Raw genomic sequence first — 12,383 nt, 5'->3', positions numbered from 1 at the left:
CTCTCAGATTTAGGTTATAAAGGATGGAGATTGAAAAACTAAAAAGTTTCTTATTTTAAAAATTTATAAAATATCCATCTTTGAAACATAGAAAATCCTAGAAATTGTGTCAATGAGTTTTTAGCCAAGTTTTGAGATGACGATGAGATGTTATTGAATTTTAGATTTAGATGATAAAGGATGGAGATTGAAAAAATAGAAAGTTTCTAATTTTATAAACTTTATAAAACAACCATCTTTTAGACATAGGTGACCCTAGATATGGTGTGAATGAGCATTTAGCCTAGTTTTGGGAAGATGATAAGATGGTTTTGAATATTAGATTTAGTTGATCATGGATGGAGATTGAAAAAATAGAAAGTTTCTTATATTAGAAATTTTATAGAACATCTATTTTTTAAACAAAGGAAACCCTAAAGATGATGTCAACGAGGTTTTAACCAACTTTTGGGATGAGAATGAGAGGGTATTGAATCTTAGATTTAGTTAATGAAGGATGGAGATTGAAAAAATAGAAACTTTATAAGACATCAATCTTTTCGGCTTAGTAAACCCTATAGATGGTGTCAAGGAGCTTTTAGCCATGTTTTTAGATGAGGATGAGAGGGTATTGAATCTTAGATTTAGTTGATAAAGGATGGAGATTGAAAAAATAGAGAGTTTCTTATTTTAGATACTTTATAAAACATCCATCTTTTACCCATAAGCGCTTATTTTAGATAATGTATAAAAGATCCATCTTTTACACATAAGAGACCCTAGAGACGGTGTTAAGGAGATTTTAACTATGTCTTGGGGTGAGGATGAGACGATCTTGAATCTTAGATTTAGTTGATGAAGGATGGAGATTGAAAAAATAGAAAATTTATTATTTTATAGATTTTATTAGACATCCATCTTTTAGTTATAGGAACCCTAGAGATGATGTCAACGAGCTTTTAGCCAAATTTTGGGATGAGAATGAGAGGGCACTGAATCATAGATTGAGTTGATGAAGGATAGAGATTAAATAAATATAAAGTTTCTTATTTTTGGAACTTTAAAAAATATACGTCATTTAGACAAAGGAAACCCTGGAGATGGTGTTAAGGTGCTTTGAGCCAAGTTTTGGGATGAGATGGTACTGAAACGTAGATTTAGATGGTGAAGAATAGATATTGAAAAATAAAAAGTTTTTTAGTTTAGAAACTTTGTAAAACATCCACCTTTTAGACATAGGAAACTTTATAGATGGTGTCAACGAGCTTTTAGCCAAGTTTTTGAGATGAAGATTAGATGTTATTGAATCTTAGATTTAGTTGATCTAGGATGGAGATGGTAAAATTGAAAGTTTCTTATTTTAGAATCTTTATAAAACATCAATATTTAAGACATAGGAAACCCTATAAATGGTGCCAAGGAGCTTTTAGCTAAGTTTTGAGATGAGGATTAGATGTTATTTAGTTTTTAATTTATTTGAACAAAGATGGAGATTGAAAAAATAGAAAGTTTCTAATTTTAGAAACTTTAGAAAAACATTAATCTTTTAGACATAGGAAACCCTGGAGATGGTGTTAAGGAGATTTTAGGTAAGTTTTGAGATGAGGATGAGATGATATTGAATCTTAGATTTAGTTGATGAAGGTTAGAGATTGAAAAAAAAAAGTTTCTTATTTTCGAAATTGTGTAAGACATCAATCTTTTAGACATAGGAAACCCTACAGATAGTGTGAATGCGCTTTTACCCAAGTTTAGAGATGAGGATGAGATTGTATTGAATCTTATATTTTGTTGATAAAGGATAAAGATTGAAAAAATAGAAAGTTTCTTATTTTAGAAACTTTATAAAACATCCAACTTTTAGAGATAAGTGACCCTAGACACGGTGTCAAGGAGCTTTAAACCATGTTTTGGGATAAGGAAGAGATGATACTGAAGCTTAGATTTAGTTGATGACGGATGAGAATTGAAAAAATAGAAAGTTACTTATTTTAGAAACTTTATAGAACATCTATCTTTTTGACAAAGGAAACCATAGAGAATATGTGAACGAGCTTTTAGCCAAGTTTTGGGATAAGAATGAGAGGGTACTGAATCATAGATTTAGTTGATTAAGTAAGGAGATTGAAACTTTATTAAAATCCATCTTTTAGACGTAGAGAACCCTAGAGATGGTGGCAAGGAACTTTTAGCCAAGTTTTGGGAAGAGGATGAGATGGTATTGAATCGTAGATTTAGTTGGTGAAGGATGGCGATTCAAAAATATAAAGTCTCTTATTTTAAAATTTTTGTAAAACATTCATCTTTTAGACATAGGAAACCCTGGAGATAGTGTGAAGGAGAGGATGAGATGGTATTGAATCTTAGATTTAGTTGATGATGGATAGAGATTGAAAAAAGAGAAAGTTTCTTATTTTAGTAACTTTATAAAACAAACATCTTTTAGACATAAGAAGCCCAAGATATGCTGCCAAGGTGCTTGTAGCTAAGTTTTGGGATGAGGTTGAGATGGTATTGAATCGTAGATTTAGTTAGAGAAGGATAGAGATTGAAAAACAGAAAGTTTATTATTTTAGAAACTTTATAAAACATCCACCTTTTAGACATAGGAAAACCTATAGATGGTGTCCATGAGCTTTTAGCTACGTTTTGAGATTATGATTAGATGGTATTGAATATTAGATTTAGTTGATCGAGGATGAAGATTGTAAAACAGAAAGTTTCTTATTTTAAAAACTTTATAAAACATTAATCTTTTAGACATAGGAAACTCCATATATGGTGTCAAGAAGCTGTTTGTAAAGTTTTGAGATGGGGATGAGATGATATTGAATCTTCGATTTAGTTGATGAAGGATGGAGATTGAAAAAATAGAAATTTCTTATTTTTAAAACTTTATAAGACATTAATCTTTTAGACATAGGAAACTCAAAAGATGGTGTCGAGGAGCTTTTACCCAAGTTTTGAGATGTGGATGAGATGATATTGAATCTTAGAATTAGTTTATAAATGATGAAGATTGAAAAAATAGAAAGTTTCTTACACGGTGTCAAGGAGCTCTTTGCCATATTTTGGGATGATGATGAGCTGATATTGAATCTTAGATTTAGTAGATTAAGGATGGAGATTGAAAAAATAGAAGGTTTCTTGTTTTAGAAACTTTATAAAACATCCATCTTTTAAACATAGGAAGACCTAGAGATGATATCAACGAGCATTTAGCCAAGTCTTAGGATGAGAATGAGAGGGTATTGATTCTTTGATTTAGTTGATGAAGGATGGAGATTGAAAAAATAGAAGGTTCTTTATTTTAGAAATTTTACAAAATAACAATCATTTAGACTTAATAAACCTTAGAGATGGTGTCAAGGAGCTTTTAGCCAAGTTTTGAGATGAGGATGATATGGTATTGAATTTTAGATTTAGTTTACGACGGATGGAGATTGAAAAATATAAAGTTTCTTATTTTAGAAACTTTTTAAAACATCCATCTTTTAAACATATGAAACCCTAGAGATGATGTCAACGAGCTTTTAGCCAAGTTTTGGGATCAGAATGAGAGGGTATTGAATCTAAGATTTCGTTGATGAAGGATGGTGGTTGAAAAAATAGAAAGTTTCTTATTTTAAAAAATTTGTAAAACATCAATCTTTTAGACTTAGTAAATCCTAGAGATGGTTTAAAAAAGGTTTTAGCCATGTTTTGAGACAACGGAAACCGTAGAGATGGGGATCAAGGAGCTTTTAGCTATGTTTTGAGGTGAGTATGAGATGGTATTGAATCTTAAATTTAGTTGATAAAGAATGAAGATTGAAAAAATAGAAAGTTTCATATTTTAAAAACTTTGGAAAAGATCAATCTTTTAGACATAGGTAACCTTAGAGATGGTATCAAGGAGCTTTTAGCTAAGTTTTGAGATGAAAATGAGATGAGATTGAATCTTACATTTAGTTGATGAAGGTTGGAGATTGAAAAAATGAAAGTTTCTTATTTTAGAAACTGTATAAGACATCCATCTTTAGATATAGGGGACCCTAGACACGGTGTCAAAGAGCTTTTAACCTTGTTTAGGGATTACGATGAGATGACACTGAATCTTAGATTTAGTTGATGAAGGATTAAAATTGAAAAAAGAGAAAGTTTCTTCTTTTAGAAACTTTATAAAATATCCATCTTTTACATATTGGAAGCCCTAGAGTGGATGTGAACGAGCTTTTAGCTATGTTTTGGGATGGGAATGAGAGGGTATAAAATCTTAGATTTAGTTGATGAAAGATAGAGATTAAAAAGATAGAAAGTTTCTTATTTTAGAAACTTTATCAAACATCCAACTTTTAGATTTAGGAAGCCCTAGAGATGATATCATCGAGCATTTAGCCAAGTTTTGGGATGAGAATGAGAGGGTATTGAATCTTAGACTAGGTTGATGAAGGATGAAGATGGAAAAAATACAAAGTTTCTTCTTTTAGAAACTTTATAAAATATCAATCTTTTAGACTTAGTAAACCGTAAATATGGTGTCAAGGAGCTTTTAGTTAAGTTTTGAGATGAGAACGAGATGGTATTGAATCTTAGATTTAGTTGATGAAGGATAGAGATGGAAAAGATATAAAGTTTCTTATTTTAGAAACTTTATAAAACTTACATCTCTTAGACATAAGAAAACCTAGAGATGGTGTCAATGTGCTTTTAGACAACTTTTGGGATGAGGATGAGATGGTATTGAATCGTAGATTTAGCTGGAAAAGGATAGAGATTGAAAAATAGAAAGTTTCTTATTTTAGAAACATTATAAAACATCCACCTTTTAGTCATAGGAAACCCTATAGATGGTGTCAACGAGCTTTTAGCCAAGTTTTGATATTAGGATTAGATGGTATTGAATCTTAGATTTTGTTGATTTTGCAGTTTTTTCTTCTGCAGTACCTCGACGTGACATGAGCGTGAAAGAGGTTCCAATGAAAAGGCAGAAAAAATGGGATTGGTAAGTAATACCACTCCTAGACCCCCTAGGGCCTATCATTGTGGGTATAATGGTAGATGCTCGGGACCAAGTTACTATTATCTCTTTCTCCTCCCTCATGTTGAGCTTCTCAATTTTTCCCAATAAATGATTAGCTACAAAAGGATTTGATGGAAATTGTAAATTAGAAAGATTCTTATTTTAGAAACTTTATTAAACATCTATCTTTTAGACATAAGAAACCCCATAGATGGTGTCAAGGAACTTTTAGCCAAGATTTGAGATGAGGGTTAGATGGTATCGAATCTTTGATTTATTTGAACAAGGATTGTGATTGAAAAAATATAATGTTTCTTATTTTAGAAACTTAATAAAACATCTAACGTTTAGGCATTAAAAACCCTAAAGATGGTGTGAAGGAGATTTTAGCTAAGTTTTGAGAAGAGGATGAGATGATATTGAATCTTAAATTTAGTTAACGAAGGATGGAGATTGAAAAAATGGAAAGTTTCTTGTTATTGAAACTTTGTAAGAAATCAATCTGTTAGACATAGGAAACCCAAAAGTTGGTGTCGATGAGGTTTTAGACAAGTTTTGAGATGAGGATGAGATGGTATTGAATCTAAGATTTAATTTATAAAGGATGAAAATTGAAAAAATAGAAAGTTTCTTATTTTAGAAACTTTACAAAACATCAATCTTTTAGAGGTAGGAGACCTTAGACACGGTGTTGAGGAGCTTTTAGCCATATTTTGGGATGAGGATGAGATGATATTGAATCTTAGATTTAATTGATGAAGGTAGAGATTGAAAAAATAGAAAGTTTCTTATTTTAGAAACTTTGTAAAACATCTATCTTTTAGACATAAGAAGCCCTAGAGGTGATATCAACGAGCTTTTAGCCAAGTTTTGGGATGAGAATGAGAGGGTATTGAATTTAGATTTAGTTGATGGAGGATGGAGATTGAAAAAATAGAAGGTTTCTTATTTTAGAAACTTTACAAAATATCAATCTTTTAGACATATGAAACCCTAGAGATGATTTCAACGAGTTTTTAGCCAAGTTTTGGGATCAGAATGAGAGGGTATTGAATCTTAGATTTCGTTGATGAAGGATGGAGATTGAAAAAATAGAATGTTTCTTATTTTCAAAACTTTATAAAACATCAATATTTTCGACTTAGTAAACCCTAGAGATGGTGTAAAGAAGGTTTTTGCCAAGTTTTGAGATGAGGAAGAGTTTTGAGATGAGGAAGTATTTGTTTTCATTCTTAGATCTAGTTGATGATGGATGGAGATTTAAAAAATAGAAAGTTTCTTATTTTAGAATCTCTATAAAGCATCCATCTTTTAGACATTGGAAACCATAGAGATGGTGTCTTGGAATTTTTTGCCAAGTTTTTAGGTGAGGATGATATGGTATTGAATCTTAGATTTAGTTGATAGAGAATGGAGATTGAAAAAATAGAAAGTTTCTTATTTTAGAAACTTAAAAACACATCCATCTTTTAGACATAGGAGACCCTAGATATGGTGTCAAGGGGCTTTCAGCTTAGTTTTGGGATGATGATGTGATGGTATTGAATCTTAGATTTGGTTGTTAAAGGATGGAGATTGAAAAATATAAAGTTTATTATTTTGAAAACTTTATAAAACATCAATCTTTTAGACATAGGAAACGTTAGAGATGATGTTAACGAGCTTTTAGCCAAGTTTTGGGAAAAGAATGAGAGGGTATTGAATCTTAGATTTAGTTGATGAAGGATGGAGATTGAAAAAATGGAAAGTTTCTTACTTTTGAAACTTTAATCTTTTAGATTTAGTAAACCCTAGAGATGGTGTGACTGAGCTTTTAGCCAAGTTTTGAGATAATGATGAGATGATATTGAATCTTAGATTTCGTTGATGAAGGATGGAGATTGAAAAAATAGAAATATTTTATTTTAGAAACTTTATAAAGCATCTATGTTTTAGACATTCCTAGAGATGGTGTCCACACATCACATCTAACATCTATGCCTAAAAAGAGTTGGTATCAGTATCGTCTGTCATCAGAATGAGCACTTGAATCCACCGTCTCTCAGGGAGGCGGAGAAGACTAGAGCCAATCCAATGCCAAATAACCCTGCTACCTGTCTCCACATATCACATCTAATCCTAACTCATCACATCTAAGAAAGCGGTAAACAAACACATGCATAACTATAGCTAAAGAGACAAACCTGTACAATGAGCAAATGCTAGTAAATGATAGCAAAAGTAATAATCAGCAATAGTAAAGAGCTACAGCTAAGCATGTGAGAGCTATAGCTAAACATGTGAGTAATCAAATAAGGAAATAATCCTAGTCTGAAAGAAGACACACTGTGGGACCCGATCCCGCGAGAGGGGAATGGGCCGCGAGCCGTCTTCCTCTCTCTTGGTCTCTCGTTCCCACGTGAATGACGTGTGCTTTTTATTATTGATTTTAATTACCCAAGCAAGCAGACAGCAACCAAGCCATAGTGTGCAAACAAACGTGCAATCCAGTACCCATAAGGGCTGGGGTAAGCCGCCGAGCCTAACAAAGTGTGATTTAATTCATCTTTTCCGTGAACTTGGGATCACTAAGGTAATCCGAATTCCATGCAAAAGAGAGTGACAGAGTCGCCATATAGACGAGGGATCTAGGACCCATAATTGACCAGAAATCTAGACTCGTTACCTGGTTACGAGAATGGAAGGTATGGGGAGTTACCACCACATGCACCATTCCTACCCGATAATCGGTCTTCAATTCCAAAAGTTAACTCTTTTGAATTTCTTTTAAAATGCTCATTTAACTCTTTATTAATGTGCGAACTATATGACATGCATCCTAGAGTCTAATTTCAATGTATTCCCTAATGTGTATCTTGATTTGTTTGGATTCAATCTAAGTGAATATTCTCCTAAAATTCTAATTTGGGGGAAATCCTATATATTTATTTAATTTAATTAAGAATTTAGAAAAAACTAATATACAAAACCCCATCATTTGTGTGTGAGGCCGACTCGTAATTGGTATGCCATCAAGCATCCAAGCTGCCTAGATACCCAAGCCTCACTGTGATCAGAGTCGACGTAGTTCGGTGCACTTAAACTAAGCTACTTATGCCTAACTCATCAAAGACACCGATCTAGACTGGATTGACTGTTTCAACAGTTTTAAGAGAAATTATTTAGTTCAAGTTGAAAATCTTATTATCCTAGGACTTCATCTAAGATGCTACATGGTCCTAGCTAAGTGCAAGACATCCCTTAGACCAATGCAGGTTAACCTACATCCTAGGTAACTAGGCTTGTCCTATGGGAAAAAGGGATAAGTAGTGTAACTAGATCTATGACTCAATTGCTAATAATAGCACTCGGTAATGATGAGGCTGGACTCCTAACTCTAGGACTCCCTAAAACTTAGGACACAACGTGACGTAAATGTTCCTAAGGGGCCCTAAAGGTTCCTACGATGGGAAGCCGTAATCCAACGGTTCCAAAGACATGGAGTGAGCTAGTTCAATTTGTCTAACTTGATGATTTTTTATTTCAAGGATTTTCGATTCCTAAACATCTAAGGAATACCAAAGGCTCTATGGCTCGCAAGTCTCGACCTCGAATCGCAACCATGGAAGGGAATCGCGCTCTCAACCCTTGTATAATTTAGCACGTAAGTTATATCATCTTATTGCCTGACATATTTCTCAGGATTTCCGTGGACAGTGGACCTTGGAGCCAATAACATACTATAATTTACGCACTCCAATTATGCTGGATCGATCGCAATTAGTATAAGATTATGGTTACGATCTCGGCATCTAAACTATCCTAGCATGTTACTTTACAAAGGAAATTTATTACTCCTAAGATTTTTGTTTCAGATGGCTTACTGATTGAATACATGATAAAAAGTTAGAGTTCTCTGAAAATTTTCAAGGAGCTTTGAAATAATTTGGATTTTTAAATGAATTTATCACAATAGGATCAAATTAATGATTTTACAAAGAAGCCTATAGCTAATTAAGTTATCTATTCCAGAAACTTTAGGATATGATGTGTTCTTGAAAAATATATTCTGCTTGAATTTTTCATGATTTAAAAGATTGAAATTCGATTTTTATTTGATTTTCCACTTTCGGGTGAGATTGATGACATTACACTAAAATATATAGCAAACGAATTTCAAATCCAACTAAATTCATACTAAACCATTCCCGGACGAAAACAAAATTATGAGAAACTTGTTAGACATTATTTCGATAATTTGTTCTTTTTAACAGATATATTTATGTTCTGGTCATAGTAATTAAAAATCAATAACAAATATTAAAATATGTCCACAATTCCCGATAAATTCACAATATGATTCTGACTGGTCAGTTCATCTTGCTACCAAATTTCAGCTTCTAAGGAGTTTTTTTAATGATATGTCCTTCATATACATGAAAATCAGTGATTTTATCAAATCAATTCCAGTAAAAATAATAAATAAACTCCAAATCTTTTGAAATTTTTTTTATGATATTTAAACATTAAAAATCTACTGAGCACCAAATTTCAATCAGTTTTGAATGATTTTGTTATATGAACGATTTTTAGAATCATCAAAATCCTATTTCCGGGTATTATTGAAACGAATTTTTGAGCCATCAAAACAAATGAAATCTACAGGAATTTTTAGTTTTTTGGTGCTATTTTAACCACATTAAGACTCGGAAAACATAGCTTCACGAAAAATCCTTGGTTTTAAAACACTCACTTTGTAAAAACGATTCAAAAGCCACTAGACATCCAAATCAGTTAAACACCCAATTTTCTCATATAACGGTTCATTTTTTACCAAAATCGATAATCAAATAAACTGACCCACCAAAATCATATTAGATCATGCATAGTAGCTTTTACGAAAATCATGAAGAAAACAAAGAAGCAATGGCCCTAAGCATGCTTTTCTACTTTTGATATTATAAAAAATGGAGGAACCTACCGTTGATCGCGCTCCTTGTCTCTAGAGTGCGTAAATCCGAGGTATACGCTTTGTCGCACCCTTTTTTACGCAATAGAAAAGAACCCCAGAATTGCCACGTGTAAGCCGCCTTGACGTATATCCGAGAGGCGATGAAAGAGGGCTTGCTTCACTAGAAGAGAGCTTGGCCGAATGAAAGAAGGATCGTCCAATGTAGATCTAACTAATAACCACGTTGGTCGCCAAGATTTTAATCACCAAGTGCCTATATGAGTTTTTTATTACCAAGAGATTTCGCTCTCAAAGATTCTGCAGTAAGATTTTTCTAGTGGGAATAATGACTCAACAAGAGAAATTTTGTCACACTTGGTAGTTCGAACACAAGACTTGAGAGGGATAAATTAGCTTTTATCAATAAAAAGGTATGAGTTTTGAGTATTGTTTCTGGGTATGGAATACGGGTACCAACAAGCGATAGAGTGCTGTTCGGCTGGAATCCTGACGAAGGTGGTGCTACCAATACCAAGAGATCTCCCTCCAATGAAGGAGAAGGTTGTTCTTTATCTTTTCTAGCGAGAGGGCTGACTTGCCATTTTTAATAAAAAGAAAGAGTATTAGGTTTTCTTTTTTTTGATGCTTGCCTTCCTTTAAAAATCTAAACTTGCTGAAATTTCTATCAGTGACAATTAGGTGAATCCACTTTTCAAAATTGTTGAATGCTAATTTTCCAAAAGATATCAATTTCCCAAAACAATCAAGGATAGAATGTTGCTAAAAAAAGTTCAAGAGAAAGTGTGAGGACGAGGGATGAAAGATCTATTGTTGCCACAACTCTCTTGGTTACCATGGATAGCAGCTTATTGTCATTTTATTTTGGGAGAGAAAAAGCATTGATTACCAAAAAGAAAGTCTCATATAAACTTCTTTCCTTCAAAGAGGGGAATCCTACGTGACATGCTTGCCTGAAAGAGAGTGGGCCATGATCTGATTGTTTAGAAATAAATTATTCCCTCTCCCAAGTGGCATATTGACCATAACAACTTTCCAATTTGAGTAGGCATCCTCCCCATTTTCAAAGCAAGCTTGACATAGAGTATTAACAAAACACCATCCGTTGCTTATCTTTGTAAAGCCACATCTAGTAGATTGCAAGGACTAAAAAGACCTTAATATTGTTGTTTATAATAGAAAAGCAACACCACATCCAATTGTCACACATTCACCTATTTGCTACCCCTGCAAGGATAAAAGAGAAATTGCACTATCCTACCATCCTTGGCAACTCTTATATTTAGAAGAGAAATGTGTTCGATGATTTCATCACCCTGAGAATAGCAACTCTCTCTCTTTTATATATATTTGAGGACAACGACTAAAAAACAAGGACAACTTCGGATTCCAATACCTAATATATTCTGTTTAAGCATCATCTTGATCGTCCAAATGCCATTCCTCTTTTTCTCTTAACACCACTTCCAAAATCACTTTCAAAATGAAATCAGTGAATTACCTATATTGGCCCTTCAAAAGCATTCTCTTGGGACTATCCAAACCACCCAAACGATGGGTCACAATGCGATTTAGTAGCGCACTCCTAAATCAATTCTATATGGTGATCCGTACCGTTCAAATTTGAATGTGCCATGGTCCGAATTGGCCTTGCCTTCCTAATTATTTCCTTCAGATGATCCAAGCCATCCAATAGGTAGACCACATTATAGATTCGTTGCGCTCTTTAGAACATTTCCATGGGCTGATTCGAGCTATCAAATTGATGGGGCCGCGGCACCACCAAATTGTACCTCTAAATCCCCTCCATTGGACTATCTTGAACCGTCCAAATGATGAGTCACTACTTGAATTTGGTATGCCTTGCACATTTCCTCTATAAAATGATCTGAACGATCCGCTTTATTAGCCACGGCATAAACGGGTTGTGCTCCCACAAATCATTTTTTCACGGAATAATCCAACTGACACTCGCGAACCCCATTGCATATATGACCAAAACACATATAAGTCCTCCATAAAAAACGATCGTATTCATTGGATCAAAATAAATTCAAAAATCAACAATGCGGGGTACACTGAGTTGAACCAAATTTAATCAAAATGTTTGATGCGAGCCCACCATATAATTTCAAATTCTCTCTTGTTTAGATTCTTGTGAATAACCCTTCTCAACACCAGACGAAAAAATGCAAAGCATGGTGGAAATAACCGAAAAGATCGAGAAAACGGAAGAGGCGGACACGGAAAGGGAAAACACTGAAAAACCGATAGGAAAACACTAACTTCTTTGTTGATTAAAGCAGAACAAAATGGGGGTGCCTACAGATGCCCCTCTTTGGTAGAGATGACATAGTTATTGAATACCAAAGCAAAAGTGACAACACCATTTTGCGCAGCATTTTGCCAACAAAGGACTCTCTAGACAACATGCAACCTAAATGCTAAATGCTT

Source organism: Tasmannia lanceolata, unplaced genomic scaffold (assembly GCF_043159265.1).
Source record: "Tasmannia lanceolata isolate RefF3 unplaced genomic scaffold, GAP_Taslan_0.1 ptg000044l, whole genome shotgun sequence".
Lineage (NCBI taxonomy): Eukaryota > Viridiplantae > Streptophyta > Magnoliopsida > Canellales > Winteraceae > Tasmannia > Tasmannia lanceolata.
The sequence above is the reverse complement of the archived record's forward strand: the minus strand, read 5'-3'. Positions refer to the sequence as shown.